This window comes from Hyperolius riggenbachi, chromosome 1, assembly GCF_040937935.1.
Source record: "Hyperolius riggenbachi isolate aHypRig1 chromosome 1, aHypRig1.pri, whole genome shotgun sequence".
NCBI lineage: Eukaryota > Metazoa > Chordata > Amphibia > Anura > Hyperoliidae > Hyperolius > Hyperolius riggenbachi.
Window position 1 is genome coordinate 287,158,996 of NC_090646.1, and position 16,311 is coordinate 287,175,306.

Consider the following 16,311-nt stretch of genomic DNA (forward strand, 5'->3'; position numbering starts at 1 on the left):
GTCACTCTCGAATTCGGCCGTGATCACGGGTGTTAACGCGTGATCACGAATTCGGCTTCGGTATCCAGGGGATGACGTCATTGGGCCAATTAGAAGGCCCCCAGCCGAGGCCCTAGCAACCAATCAGAGGAGGGGACCCTGGCCCTCCCCTCCTCTATATAAAGCGGTGGCCATCTTATGGAACGCGTCCTTGCTTGTGACTCTGCAGTATTGAGAGCGTCTCCAGTGCTGCTGCGTGTCTTAGCAAGTGCTTTTCATCTTGTAAACACAGCGGTTTACCTCCTAAACACATTCTGAATACATTTATTGTACTCATTTATAGATAGTTAGTGATTTGATTGTTATAGTTCTGTCAGCTAGTGCAGTGTATATACTGTATACTGTGCTAGGCTAGTGTTAGGTCTGTGTGCAGGCTAGACCTGCTAGCCTAGGTAGCCTTAGCCTACTACTAGCTTAGGTAGGTTAGGGATTATAGTTAGTTGTGTACTAGTACTAGTTTACTTAATTTGTACTGTTAGTCCGTGTGTTTATTAGCTTCAGTACTGTGTTAGTTACTGCACAGGAAAGCATCTGTTGTGATCTGTGACTGGCTGCGAGTCATCTCTGCCTGACCCTATTGATTGCGTCTGTGTGTGACAGACTTTTATTGTCACTCACTGTCTGTCACACGAGTTAGTTATCGACTACTACACTACTACTAGGGGTTATAGTTAGTTGCTACCTATGTACTAGTTTACTTAATTTGTACTGCTATTGCTATAGTCTGTGAGTTTATTTAGTGCCGCAGGCTTCACTACTACTGTGCAATAGTTACTTCACAGACCACTAGGCCAGGTCAGCATCTGTTGTGATCTGTGACAGTCTGCCTGACCCTATTGATTGCGTCTGTGTGTGACAGACTTTTATTGTCACTGTCTTTCACACGCATTAGTTATCGACTACTACACTACTACTAGGGGTTATAGTTAGTTGTTACCTACGTACTAGTTTACTTAATTTGTACTGCTAGTCTGTGAGTTTATTTAGTGCCGCAGGCTTCACTACTACTGTGTAATTGTTACTTCACAGGCCACTAGGCCAGACCAGCATCTGTTGTGATCTGTGACTGTCATCTGCCTGACCCTATTGATTGCGCCCGTGTGTGACAGACTTTTATTTGTCACTGTCTGTCACACGAGTTAGTTATCGACTACTGTAGACTACACTACTGTTAGTACTACTAGGGCTTGATTCACTAACCGGCGCTAAGTGTTAGCGCCGGAGTAAAAAAGAGTTTTCCGGCGCTAAGCCGAATAGTGTGCCTTATCCGAGGTTAGTGTGCCTTATCTGAGTTAGTGTGCCTTATCTGAACTTAGTGCCCCTTAAGTAGCTTTGTGCACACTAAATAACTTTGTGCACACTAAAAGATGCACAAAGCTACATCACACACTGCAGATAAGGCACACTAACTCAGATAAGGCACACTAACCTCAGATAAGGCACACTAACCTCAGATAAGGTTAGCGCTGTAGTTTGTGCCCACTAATTGATAAGGCACACTAACCAGCTTAGCGCCGGTTAGTGAATCAAGCCCCTACTATTAAAAAAACAAAAAAAACTTTCTTTTTTTTTGTCACTCACCACCACCACCACCAACCCAGACTCTTTATTAAAGTTTACATCCTTTCCCACCCTGTATATATATATATATATTTTTTTTTTCTTATTGTGTTTGTATATTAATGCACAATGACTGGCAGAGGTAGAGGGCGAAGCACCACCAGGAGATGCAGCGCTATTGCTGCAGCTACTGACAGCACCAGCAGGTCTGTGACTGGTCCGCCGCCAGCCACTGACTGCAAAGTTGTGGAGGAGGGAGCAGAGGCGCAGCAGCAGCGTGTTGCGCCCATCTTTGCTGTGGCAACAAAGAAAGGGATGTCCCGCTTTGTAGCGGGACATCCCTTTCTTTGTTGCTGCTGCTGCTGGATGCTCTGAGTCCTAGGCTCCTGTTGGCTGCATTGGTGGTTGCAGCGATCCACCCTACTTTTCATCTTTGCTGTGGGTCGTCACCCCCGGCCCATTGCGGAGAGTCAGGCACAGGCTGTCGCGGAAATGATGGCGGAGCAGCAAGCCACTGTTTCCAGCCAGACCTCCAGCACCAGCTGGACCAGTGCCACCACCACCAGCACTCTGGTCCGCAGCAGGACTTCAACACCGCTTGAGGTCACGTCGACCCCAGCGACCAGCCTGCCCTCACTGAGCTCGCTCTTCACCCCAGGGACCGCGAGAGTCTTGAGGAATGTTGTGGAACATTTTGAGGAGGAGATGATGGGGGCATGCAAGGAGGAGGAGGAGGAGTATGAGGTGGAGGAGTTTGTTGTTGGTGCACAACAACCAAAATTTCATGAGGAGGAGGGGGAGCCTGATGTAGGGGATGTTGGGGCAGAGGAGTTGGTTGAGGGCTCAGAGGAGATGTTTGGGGATGATGATGATGAGGTGGGGGACCGTCCCTATGTGCCACCACCAGCACAGTTGGTTGAAGGCAGCTCGTCATTGGATGAGGAGGCACCTCTGGCACAGAGGTGCGGCAGCAGCATGGCGGGCAGCACAGGGCGTGGAAGGCAGGAGCCACAGTTGCTGCTTCAGCCACTACCACCACCACCCACACCAAAGCTCCTCCAAAAAAAAAAAAACAGCTCTCCAAGGGCAAAAAAGCTCCTCAGCCCTCAAGCTTGAAGGGCAAATTCAAATCCCCAGTCTGGCGGTACTTCACTGTGTGCATTGACGACAAGACCCGTGCCATTTGCCACAGTTGCGGTGCCAGCCTGAGCAGAGGTCGCGATCTGAACAAGTTGGGTACCTCGTGCCCGCAGACCCACTTGGAGACCAAACATTTTCAGGACTACAGTGAGTTTCTGAAGCTGAAGGACAGTGGCGCAGGCAGTGGTCAGAGCCAGACAGCCACTGCACAGACTTCAGCAGCATCAGCAGCAGCAGCATCCCACCCTCCTGCTCATACAGCATCAGCAGCAGGAGCACAGTAACTCACTGCTCCCCCCCCCCCCCCCGGGCAGCCAGTCCGCAGTGGCCTCATCTGCTCCCTCCAAAGTCACCTCCTCATCCTCCCGTGCAGGCAAACGCCACCAGACCCTGCTCAGCGAGTCCTTTCCCCGTGTGCCCAAGGTTCTGCCTCCCACCAACAGGCGCATCCGGGTGCTGAACGGGTTGCTTGCCCAGGCCATGTGCTCCCAACTCCTGCCATATGCCTTTGTGCAGGAGGAGAGTGACATGAGAACGCTCCTACAGTACGGGATCCCAGAGTGGCAAATCCCAAGCCGCCACTACTTCTCCCGCACGGTGATCCCAGCACTGCACCGCTTTGTTATGGCGAATGTGGGCCACTCGCTCAATCATGCCATGGGTGAGCAGATCCACGTCACCATAGATTCATGGAGCAGCTGTTTTGGGACAGACCACTACCTGTCCTTCATGGCCCACTGGGTCAGCCTGGTGGAATGCGCCAGCGAGGAAGCAGCAGGTCCATCCTCGGGCGCATCAGCAGCACCAGTTGTCCACTATGTGGTGCCACCACGCGGGGTAAGGGGAGAAGCAGCAGCTCCCGCCGCCAAGCGACCCCGCCTCAACAGCAGCGTGAAGGCCAGCCATTTCCAAGCACTGCTGGAGATGAGAAGCCTGGGAAAGAACAGTCTGACGGCAGCCAACGTGCTCCGCTATCTGAGGGAGCAGGAGAAGACATGGCTGACCCCCAGAGGCCTCAGAGTCAGATTGGGGTGTCCGACAATGCGGCCAACCTGCTGGCTGCCATTAACAGGGGACACTTGACCCATGTCCCCTGCTTGGCCCATGTCCTGAACCTGGTGGTGCAGAAGTTCCTGCGCACCTACCAGGGGATGGACAATCTGTTGGAAGCGGCTCGGAAAATAGTGCGCAGTTTCCACCGCTCAGCTGCTGCCGCAGCAAACCTGGCCGACATGCAGCAGCACGAGGGCCTGCCATGACACCACCTTCTCATCGATGTGCCAACTCGCTGGAATTCCATCCTGGCAATGTTGGAGCAGCTGGTTGAGCAGAGGAGGGCTGTCCACCACCACATCGTTAAGGGCACTCTCGCCGGCACCACCAAATTCCATCTCCTCTCCAACGCACAGTGGGGGCAGATGCAGCAGGTCTGCTTGGTGTTGGCTCCCTTCCTGCAGGTAACCAACCTGTTCAGCGAGGAATGGGTATCCCTCTGCCAGTGGGTGCCCATTGTTTGTCTGCTGGACAGGGCCCTGGGTGATCTGCTGGATGTGGGAGAGGAGGCCCTGATCCAGCTGGAACAGCAGCCACCTGCGCAGTCCACTTCTGCGCAGGATTTTGAGTTGTTGGAGGAGGAGGAGTTGGAGGTCCTGGACATTGCTGTTGAGGGGGAACAGCGGAGCGCTGCTGCAGTGGTGCAAGGGTGGAGAGAGGAGGAAGAGGCTCAGGGGCCAGAGGAGGAGGACAGCGTACTTGAGGCCACTGACCCTGATGTCTCTGCTGGACGGACCACACTGTTCCCCATGGCAACGCACATGCTGCGGTGCCTGCGCACAGACCGCAGGGTGAAGCAGATGCAAGCTCGGGAGGACGCCTGCATCAGCATGATCCTGGACCCATGGCTGAAGGGGAAGGTGGGTCAGTTCCTGTCTGCTGGAGACCCTGAGCAGCGAACAAGGGAGTTGCAGGAGATCCTTGTTCGGCGATTGGAGGAAGCCTTCCCCCAGCCTTCCACCCCCTCTGTCCCTGTCCAGCCAGCACAGCAGCTGGTGCCTGCAGCCAGCAGCAGCATCAGCATCATCAGGTGCCCAGAATATCTGCTGTCCTTGACAAAGGCACTCTACATGATGGTAGAGCAGACGAGAGAGGAGGTGCGTGCAGCAGCATCATCCTCTCAGGGTCACAGCCAGCGCCTGACCCGAATGGTGGCCGACTACATGGGGTCCTTCAGTGGGCTTGACACCGGTGAGGAGCCTGTGGACCCCTTGGAGTACTGGGTCGAGCGCTTGCAGATCTAGAGTGAGCTGGCGCAGAACGCCCTGGAAGTCCTGTCTTGCCCCCCTTCCAGGGTGCTGTCCGAGAGGTGCTTCAGTGCGGCCGGTGGCGTGGTCACGGAGAAGCGCTCTCTTCTGTCCCCAGAGTCCGTTGACAGACTCACATTTTTGAAGATCAACCAGGCCTGGATTGAAGGCACTTTCCAGGCACCTGTTGTTGGTGAAAGGAGGACATGAGGTGCCTGGGAATTATTTTTTCACAACTTAAACCTTCCGTTCCCTGCTAATTTGGCCTGGTTTTACTGTAGGTGCTGTGGTACCACCGCTAGGTACCATGGCCCTTTACATTGCCTGCTGCCAAACGTCACTCCTCCTCCTGCTGCTGCTGCTGCTGCTGTATTTAACCTCCTCCTGTCTGTGTTCCCACTGCCAGGGTCCACAGAATTATGCGCTGCTGCCATGTGCAACTAGCTATTATGCCACTACAATAGCTACTTTTTTTGTGTAAAAAAAAAAAAAATATATTCTGAGGTGTCTGGGTTAAAAATTGTGCTGTCCCAGTTGTGTATGGGACACAATGTGGGCTTCACGACTGCTGTCTGGAACCTCCCTACTGTTAGTGTTTATTTACAGCCGTGGTACCAACGCTAGGTACTATGGCCCGTTACTTTGCCTGCTGCCACACATCACTCCTCCTCCTCCTGCTGCTGCTGTATTTAACCTCCTGCTGTCTGTGTTCCCACCGCCAGGGTCCACAGAATTGTGTGCTGCTGCCATGCGCCACTAGCTATTACGCCACTACAATAGCCACATTTTGATGTAAAAAAAAATAATATATATATATTTCTGAGGTGTCTGGGTTGAAAACTGTGCTGTCCCAGCTGTGCATTGGACACAATGGCCCATATGCAATTAACTTTTTCACCTTTTTCACACTTTTTTCTAGGAGATAATTTTCATCTTCTCTTTAAACTAAATTTTCAGCAATTTACCATTGAAAAAGCACCCAAACGTTGGTGAGAAAGTACTATTACATTTATTTTGAGTATTTTTTTAGCTTGCTGGTAGCTTAAAATACATTTTATGACAAGTTGTGAAAATATCACCTAGGAGAAAACTCAAGAAAAAAAGTTAATTGCATATGGGCCATTGTGGGCTTCACAACTGCTGTCTGGAACCTCCTGCTGTATGGTGTTTATTATCACAGCCGTGGTACCAACGCTAGGTGCCATGGCCCATTACATTGCCTGCTGCCACACGTCACTCCTCCTCCTGCTGCTGCATTTAACCTCCTGCTGTCTGTGTTCCCGCCGCCAGGGTCCACAGAATTATGAGCTGCTGCCATGCGCCACTAGCTTTTACGGTACAAATTTAGCTATGCTGTTAAAGAAATTTTTTTTACACCAGTTGAGTTCTGTAAGGGAAAAAACATTAAGTTGGGTACAAGAGGAAGAATGTGAAAAAAAAAGAAGGTGGTGAAGAAGAAGAATAAGACGAATAACCAGGTGAAGAAGAAGAAGTAAGAACAACCAGGTGAAGAAGAAAAGAAGAAGAACCAGGGGATGAAGAAGAAGAACCAGGTGAAGAAAAAGAAGAAGAAGAACTGGGTGAAGAAGAAGAAGAAGAAGAAGAAGACGCGGCAACAATGCAACAACATCATGGGCATCTGCCCGCAGGATCGCCTGCAGACCACCTAAACTGTAGGGACGTGACTAGCACGTCCCTGCGGCTCTAGCCAAAATGGTTAAATAACTCAAAATAAAATGTTACTTTCTAATACTTGGTTGAAAACACTTTGCTGGCTATGACAGCCCTAAGTCTTGAATTCATGGACGTCACCAGATGCTGAGTTTCCTCCTTTTTAATGCTCTGCCAGGCTACAGTGGCTTTCAGTTGCTGTTTGTTTGTGGGCTTTTCTGTCCAAAGTTTAGTCTTCAACAAGTGAAATGCATGCTCAATCGGGTTAAGATCAGGTGATTGACCTGGCCATTTAAGAATGTTCCTCTTCTTTGCTTTAATAAACTCTTGGGTTGCTTTGGCTGCATGTTTTAGGTCATTGTCCATCTGTATCATAAAATGCCCAATCAATGTGACTGCATTTAGCTGGATATGAGCAGACAGTATGTATCTGAACACTGCAGAATTAATTTGGCTGGTTGTGCCCTGTGTCACATCATCAATAAACACTAATGTCCCAGCTCCTCTGGCAGCCATGCATGCCCAAGCCATCACACTGCCTCCTCCGTGCTTTACGGATGATGTGATATGCTTAGGATAATGAGATGTTCCACGTCTTCTCCATACTTTATTTTTTTCATCATTCTTGGCTTTATTTGTCCAAATAATGTTTTCCCAGAACTGTGCTGGCTTTTTTAGATGTTCTTTAGCAAAGTCTAATCTAGCCTTTCTATTCTTGAGGCTTATGAGTGGCTTGCACCTTGCAGTGCACCCTTTGTATTTACTTACATGCAGTCTTCTCTTTATGGTAGACTTGGATATCGATATGCCTACCCCCTGGAGAGTGTTGTTCACTTTGTTGGCTGTTGTGAAAGGGTTTCTCTTCCCTATGGAAATTATTCTGCGATTATACACCACATGTTGTCTTCCGTGGACATCCAGCGTTACTTAGTTCATCAGTGCTTGCTTTCTTTTTCAGGATGTACCAAACTGTAGATTTAGCTACTCGTAATATTGAAGCAATTTCTGGTATGTTTTTTTTTCGCAGCTTAATGATGACTTCTTTCACCTGCATGGAGTGCTCCTTTGACCATATCTCAAATCAACTCCAGGACTTGTATCTGCCTAATTAATAATGATATAATGAAGGATTTGCCCACACCTGCCCATGAAATAGCATTTGAGTCAATTGTCCAATTACTTTTTAAGCCCCTGAAATGAAGGGTCTGTGTTAAAAAATACTTTAGTTACCTCACATTTTTATACAATCCTTTTGTTCACTCCACTGAATTAAAGCTGAAAGTCTGCACATCAACTGCACCTGACTTGTTTCATTTAAAATGCATTGTGGTAATGTACAGAAACACAATTATAAAAAAAAGTTGTCTTTGTCCAAATATTTATGGACCTAACTATACATGCATATACTTTCTGCTTAAACTAGATGGAAATATGTCTTTTTTTCAACCTAAATAACTATGTAACTATGTATCACTTATGTTGCTTGTGTAACAGGAAACATGAGTGAAGCAAATTACCCAATATGCATAACTCGATGTCTAAACACAATCTAGTTTAACAAGCTACCGTGAATTAACCCCAGCGTACGACCTTCATAGTCACAGTGTGGCTCATGGTCAGAATCAGGCCCGTTTCTAGGGGCCGTGCAGCCGTGCAGCAGCCCTGAGCGCAGACAGCGAAGGGGCGCTGCAAACTCTCCCTCCCTCTCCCTAGGGGACTGCAGAGTAATTGCCTCAGGGAAGCACTGTATACAGCTACACAGACTGGCCAGGGGGGAAGGGGGGCAATCTCCCCCAGGGCCGCCTTACATTCAGTGATTTAAGGTAGGTCTGGTGTCTTGTGTATTGGGGTTTGTTGTAAGGCAATGTGAAACTTGAGGCTAGCTGATAAAAGTGCAATTAGAGGACAGGCAAGCTGGTAAATATACACAGCATGATGCAGAGCTTTTCTGCAGGGTCCGTGGGCAAACATCTGTCTGGTCTCTCCCCAATGTTATTATGACTGCATGTGTGGATAAGGTGTTATACAAGTTGAAAAGTTTTTGACAGTCCCTAGACTCCAGGAGGGCTACTTTCTGACTTGTGTGAGAGAATGGCAGGGACAGGAGTCCTATTACAAGCAAGTAGCCTCTGTGTGATGTGCAATATAGATAATCTCTGTGCTCCATCTCAGGCTATTCTCAATTTCTCTCCACTCCTCTCTGGGCTAGTGCATGCCAAAATCGCAATAGCAATCGCTAGCAATTTGTGAGTGTGATTTTGTGAAGCGATTTTCAGAGCTATTTTTTAATGAATTGCTCCAAAAAATGCTACACACTGCATGTAGCATTTTTTGGAGCAATTCATTAAAAAAATTGCTCTGAAAATCACTTCACAAAATCACACTCACAAATTGCTAGTAATTGCTATTGCGATTTTGGCGTGCACTAGCCCAGAGAGAAGAGGAGTGGAGAGAAATTGAGAATAGCCTGAGATGGAGCAGAGAGCTTATCTATATTGCACATCACACAGAGGCTACTTGCCTGTAATAGGACTCCTGTCCCTCCAGTCTCTCACACAAGTCAGAAAGTAGCCCTCCTGGAGTCTAGGGACTGTCAAAAACTTTAACTTGTGTAACACCTCATCCACACATGCAGTCATAATAACAATAATAATAATAATAACAATAGGGAGAGACCAGACAGATGTTTGCCCACGGACCCTCCAGGCAAGCTCTGCATCATACTGTGTATGTTTACCAGCTTGCCTGTCCTCTGATTGCACTTTTATCAGCTAGAATCAAGTTTCACATTGCCTTACAACAAACCCAAATACACCAGACCTGCCCTAAATCACTGAATGAAAGGCGGCCTGGGGGGAGATTGCCCCCCTTCCCCCCTGGCCAGTCCGCCCCTGAACTATACTGGATACTTATACTGGAGGCACTTACCTGGCTAATCTATACTGGGTGCAATTATACTGGAGCACCTATGCCTGGCTACCTATACTGGGGGTCCTATAGTCCACTACCTATACTGAGTGCAACTAGACCTAGCTAACCTATACTGCAGGCACCTATACCTGGCTCCTGCACAGGGTAGGGGGGCGCAATTTTTACACTCTTGCACTGGGTGCATTTTAGCCTAGAAACTGCCCGAATTCAGATTGCAGCCTCAGTCACACTAAAGCCCATAAACTCTGCCAGCAGTCACAGTGCAACCACCAACTTCTACCAGCAGTCAGAGTGCAGCCATCAATCTCTACCTGCAGCCACAATATCTTTCAGTAGTCACACTGTGCCCCAGAGTCTCTGCCAGCAGTCACAGTGTGGCTCTGAATCTCTGAAAGAAAGGGAGCGGGTGGAAATGTTATTGTTACTAGCACAGGGGGAGCACCAGCTGTTAACCTTTAGCACCATGTGTGTTACCATGTTAACCCTTAGGGCACTTTTACACTTAATCAGTTGCTCTCAGTTATAACTGAAAGGAAACTGATTTTCAAAGTAATACCCATATTATCCTATGGCACCTTTCACACTTAACGCATTTTAACTAAAATATTTTTCACAATGCACTGCTATGCAAAAAATGCGTACTAACGCACACTAACTCACACCAACTAATTAAGTGTAAATGGGCCCTAAGTGTCATGTGGGTCTTCCATACCAGGAATCCATAAATGATCAGTGACCCTCCAGAGTTTAATGGACAGTTCTGGCTGGTATGTTCAGGGTATCCAGGCCAAGGCCTGGGGTGCCCTTTAGTGTACAGGTTCCTCCTTATGGTCTCCAGACTTCTTTGGTAAAATGAAATAGGGAATGGTGGTCAAAAATGTGTCAGCCAGGCCCCTTGTCACTGACCAGTCTCTAAGCATCTGCCTAATTTGCCTTAGGGGTGACCAAGCTCTGATTGGTTCTGTGATGTATTGCAGCATGCTAGGCTTCCTTCTAGTTTATTCCAGCATGTAGTTTATTCTCTAATGTAATCCTTTGTTGGTGCTATGCCACTCATCCGCTAGTCACTCCATAACGTGTGTCTGTGCATGTGGGTATGTTTGTAGTGCAGGAGGAAGGGACTTCATAGATTGTTGTGCCTTGGGCACTAAAGTGGTCGGAAACAGCCCTGGGGCTGTGCATGCTGCAGCTTATGTTGACTCTTCAGTGTCTTCAGAGTGGCAACAAAAATCCCTTTGCTAACTATATGACTGTACAAAAACCAGTCTAAATCACCCCAATATTACGGTGATAAAAAAGCTAAACCTCTCTGTGGATGGACTAAGTTCACTGCAGTGGTTGTGTAACAGTATAACATTTAGTTGCTTGCAAAGCTACACAGAAAAGTGAACCTGGAAAAACGTGAGCTTAAAAAAGATACAATCTGTTGTGTATCCTTACTCTGTGAGTGACTGCAGATCTGAACTTATTTTTTTCTTTGTCATTGCAGGTACCAAGAATTTCATTGGGCTCTGACGTCTGTTAGCGCTTACAATCACGTGTGTGTGCATGTGAGCACTGAATTAGAAAGTACAATACATAAGAGATGAGAACACCTGACATGATTTACAGTACATGCCTTCTTAACACACAGGTAACACTGCAAACTGTACTGAACTACAGTGAATGACATTGACATGGTTAACATTTCAGGCTTTGGCTTAGCTAGCCAATAAATGCTTAGCAGTCCTTTATTTTACCTCTAGATTCCCAGGCTCCATTCTTGCCAAGGACATCCTTTGCAGCAAGTTTGTATGTTTTCCTTGTGTTACTATGTTTTTTCTCCAAGTGATCTGATTTCCATCCTTGTCATAAAAAAACATCTTGGGTTAATTTGTGATACAAGAATCAACGTGAACAGCTCTATGTACTTGGCAAAGCACCCCAGAATATGTTGGCTCTATATAAAAACATCAACAACCCAAACAAATTACATCTGCAGATGGTTTATTTTTTTCAGTGTCTGATTGCTGCTTTGTGAAGTATTGGAAGGTGTGACAGCTTATTGTTTAACTACCAACAGTTTAAAATAATTTCCATGGACCATTCATAACTAATATTTTACCAAGCCTGAAATGATATGGTGAGAAGATATGAGTGGTATGGTTTGTAAGTGGCTAGATTTCTTGCCTTGCATAATTAGGTTCCTTGCATAATTAGGTTCCTAGCAGTGGCGTAGCAATACAGAGGTTGCGACTGCACTGAGGCCCCTGAACCAAAGGGGTCCTCCTGTGACCACAGTATTAGCTCTACATTGGCTATGCTGGTAAGGATCTTCACCTCTATATGTGCTTTAAATAGTAGTATTTATTAGCAAACTCCTCTGTTTACTCCTCTGACACTCACATTCAGGAGATCCGTGCGCCGCTACTCTGGTCTAATGACGTCACGAGAGCAGCGGCGCACAGATCTCCGAGCCAGGTATAGGAATTATAATAATAATAATACACAGCTGATGCTAGTTTTCAAAGTATTTTTGTTTTCACTGCTCATTTGATAGGAGAGATAAAACCACACAATGTATTTTCCTGTCTGGCAGCGGTCATGTACACTGGGCATTTGGCAGACGCCCATTAGTTGCAAAAATGCCTCTGACATTACAGTGCAGTGATGTCAGGGGGCACAAGAACAATCCATTTAAAATAATCCGTTTATTCATCAAAAATGATTTGTTTGTGCTGATGACTCATAAATGATCTAAAAAAAACAGACATGGTGGTAAATCAGTCCTACACAAATAAATATGTGTGGATATACAAATGGACTATCGGCATAATGGCCTCAATTCTGGTAGACTTTGCGATCATATTAATGCTTATGCAGCAATTTACCACATTCGGTAATGGCACCTAGCAATTCAGATAGATTTTAGTCATGTATTACTGAATGTGGTAAATTTGGTTGGTAATTGTGCAGTTTTTTATGGGAATTTGCTGAAAATCGCTGAATTCTCATCAAAATTTTTGCTGAATTCTCATCAAAATTAGGGTGTGTGTAATTTTACGATCACCTGCCTGTACCTGGCCTTATCTTCATTTGTGTGAGAAGTGCTTAATGAACATGGAGCCCTTTGAGATTAGTATGTACCAGCTAAGTATAATTCAAAGGAGAAGGCATTTGCATAGAAAAGCTTCTGTGATAGGTCCCAGAATATACAGACCAAGGACAGTTCTGGATTAATTTATAGATCTTGAAATTGTAATACGTCAGTACAGGAATTATTGTTGCTGTTTATGATGAAATAGGTAGTATGCTGGAGATAAATACTAACAGGAAGAAAGCAGTGTCGGGCATGGTAATGCTGCTTACAACTTACAGCTTTACACTTCTTTGGGAAAGGTTCTTTCCAACAAAATTTTTCAGTAAAATACCGCATTTGTTTTTATTACCACATGCTTAGCAGACACTTTCCTTGCTTTCTCCCACACTTTTGGAAAATTAACGAAAAATGGTCACATGTGGTAAAATCGTTTAGAATTTTCAAAGAAAATGGAAAATACCAAATGCGCTATTTTCCCAACAAATATATTTTTACTGCACTAGCAGAATTGAGGCTAATGTGACAGGAGCAGCAAACCTGGAACTTGCAGGCAACAAAAGAGTAAATAGAAGAGCCATTGCTCACATGTTTACATTGATTTGGTATTCCACTGATTATCTGACTGATTATTGGAAAATTGATTGGAGTGATCGGCTGTCTGAAAGGTTGGCTGGGGATCTGTCCTTGTGTACAAAGCCTAAAGGTGCTCACTAATGATACTATCTTTTTTGTCCAATCTTACCAGAAGTTTACTCTTCTAAAACATGGATTTGGTAATATTGAACAAAAAAGATTGTATCATTAGTCGGCACCTTAAAGCAGCAGGGACAGCCATACTATGCCATGGAAAAAAAAAACACATATCAAAGTCGATATAAGTCGATAACTACTTGTTCTGATTACATAACAGATGTATTGTACTGTCCATGTTTTGATTTCAGTGAATTTTATGTAATAAATAAAGAGAATTCTGTTCTTGACATTTACCATCTTGATTCCTTCTGATTAAAGCCAATACAGATGTCATTTCCTCCCTTACTTGTTTCTCCTAGAATCTGCACTGTCATAGCTAGCTTACTTTGTAAATATGTGAGCACAAGCATGGATAAGATTTCAGCAGCTTCACACTAAACTGCCCTTAGCCAGTCAGTGAGGATCAGGAATGTGGGAGGGGTGATGAAAAGCTTCCTTCTCGCCAGCAAATAGAGCCAGGCTGACTGAGATAAGATTTATTACAGCAAAAACATTTCTGATTAGATTGGAGTGTTTGCAATGCAGGGTAAGGTTGGAGGCTACGTAATGAACACAGTGCTGAAGGAAAATGGAATTTGAATTTGTGGCTGACAATTCCTCTTTAAAGAGAACCTGAACTGAAAATAAAAAGTCAAAATAACCATACACAAGTCATACTTACCTCCTGTGTAGTCTACTCCTCAATCTCTTTCTCCTCTCTTGCATCCCATTTGTCCACTGTGATCAATGGAATTCTTCATCCTCCATTTTAAAAATGGCCATTACCCCATAACAACTTCCTGGTCAGCACACTGTAATATCACCCACTTGAGCCATAGGGAAACATGGACATTACCTTGCATATTCAGTTGTAACTGACAGCCGCTGATATATAACTGACAGCAACTGGTATATTTCAGCTCTGACAAAATTTTGTCAGCACTGGAAGGGATCACTGTAAGAAGAAAATGGTGAGCGTCTGAGAGGAACTGACAGTGAGGTTAGTATGTAATGTTTATTTACAGCTACGTCATGTGCTTATTTTAAATAATTTTACTCGCTTCAGGTTCCCTTTAAGGCTCCTTGCACACTATAACCGTTGCGTTGCAACGGACAAGATTATCACATCACAACACAATGCATTGATATTCCTATGTGGCTAGCACAGTACATGTGTTTTGATTTGCTGGGTTCTGACAAGATAACGTGCAGCATTCAGTGTGTTTACAGGGTAATGTGTGCGTTTACAGTGGTAGCGAAGCATACATCAATGGTACTGTATGCTTTAATGTCTAACATGCAATGCAACCTTTTGGCAGTGGCGCGTGTCGACCGCAACGCAATGTTCATAGTGTGCAAGTAGCCTTACACTACGTTCACAGAGGTGTGTTACTGAACGCATGCATTATAATGTGTGTGAACTGCAATGGAGATTGGACAAAGATGTTATTTCAAAGCCTGAGTGCAGCGATTTAGAATACCGCAATCCATTACAATGCAGGTATGTAAACAGGCCCATAGAATTGTATGGGCAGTGATTTGACTTGTAAAATTACAACTGATGCAGTGTGAAAGGATCCTAATGGTACTTTCACACTTAAAAAATGCACTGTAATGGGCAGTCTTAAGTGCACTGTAACACTGTGCAATTCAATGTGTGTGAACAGTTCAGATCTTTTCAGTTGCAATGCAATTCAGCTGATTCTGTTGTTACATCGTAGAACATGCAGTGCGTTGCGAGAATTGCACATGTTGAAGCACACAATGTTGGTCAATGAAGGAGCACATTGGTCAGTTGATTCTTTGCCTGTGTTATTTTGCATGCCACTGCAAATGTTGTCAATGCCTCAGTGTGCAACTAGCCTAGGTTCAGTTCTCTCATAAAGCAAGGCGAAACATTTGCATCAGGCATGGAGATTACAGGGTGGCATGTTTGTACTGTGTATACACTAACAGCATGCAGTCAGAGTAGAAAGAGAAGCGAGAGGAGTGCGAGTGAGGTGAAGAGGTCATCATTGGGGAAAAGCAGCTTGTTGTGCTGTGTGAGGAGTCTGACAGTGAGTGTGGAGGGGGGAGTGAGGAGAGCAGCAGTGTTTCATTTGACTTGCACAGCAGAAGGGAGGAGGTGGCACTGCTGTCCTGACTGAGGAGGAATGGAGGACAGCTGAGGGTGAGCAGTTTGTTTGTCACAGACTCACAGCCAGCCAGTGTGATATTGTGTTGAGCTGCAGCATGTCATGTGAGAATCTTAAATGCAGCAGAGTAAATTGTCGGGTGCTGCGCGACCATTCCAAATCGGTGGGGGGGGGGGGGGGGGGGAGCATCCTCGCTAATTTGCCCCAGGCAGCAAAAAAGTCTAGATCCGGCCCTGCTAGCCTGAGATCTGGGCAAAGTAGCTTGGACTTTGCTATTGAGAATGTTGTCCAGTAAGCTTATTAAAAGTGGCAGGATGTTTAATAGAAACACAGTTCATGCTGACAATTAATGATAGCATGTTACTGATACTGCTGCCCACAATGTGAGATAGATAAACGAGCAGGGTCAGTTTGTGTTTTATATGAAGCAAGATGCCGGGGGAAGCTTGAACTCCAGCTAATCAGTTACTAATGTTCATCATTCTGCAAGTCAGTGGAATGAGTGAATGACACTATAATGTAGAATGTTATGGAATAATGTTCATCATTTCTAATATATTATAATGAAGTGCTTTTGTACCATCTGTGGAGCTGTCAGTCCTGTTGATTGAAACGTTGCACTTCTCATATGTAGCTGTCTAAATAACATATTCTTTACAGAGGAAAAGGAATATGCTTTGTTCTTTTTTCTCATTTGAATGCTGCAGGAATGCTGACTGGCAGT

General features: G+C 45.6%; 1 long non-coding RNA gene across 1 annotated transcript in view; it reads right to left on the reverse strand.

Moving 5' to 3' along the window:
* Positions 1-11,477, reverse strand: part of LOC137507543 (uncharacterized) — a 256,824-nt gene extending 245,347 nt beyond the window's left edge. The window contains exon 1 of the long non-coding RNA XR_011020477.1: positions 11,381-11,477. This is a non-coding gene — a long non-coding RNA (uncharacterized lncRNA). The remainder of the gene's footprint in view (positions 1-11,380) is intronic.
* Positions 11,478-16,311: the final 4,834 nt, after the last annotated feature.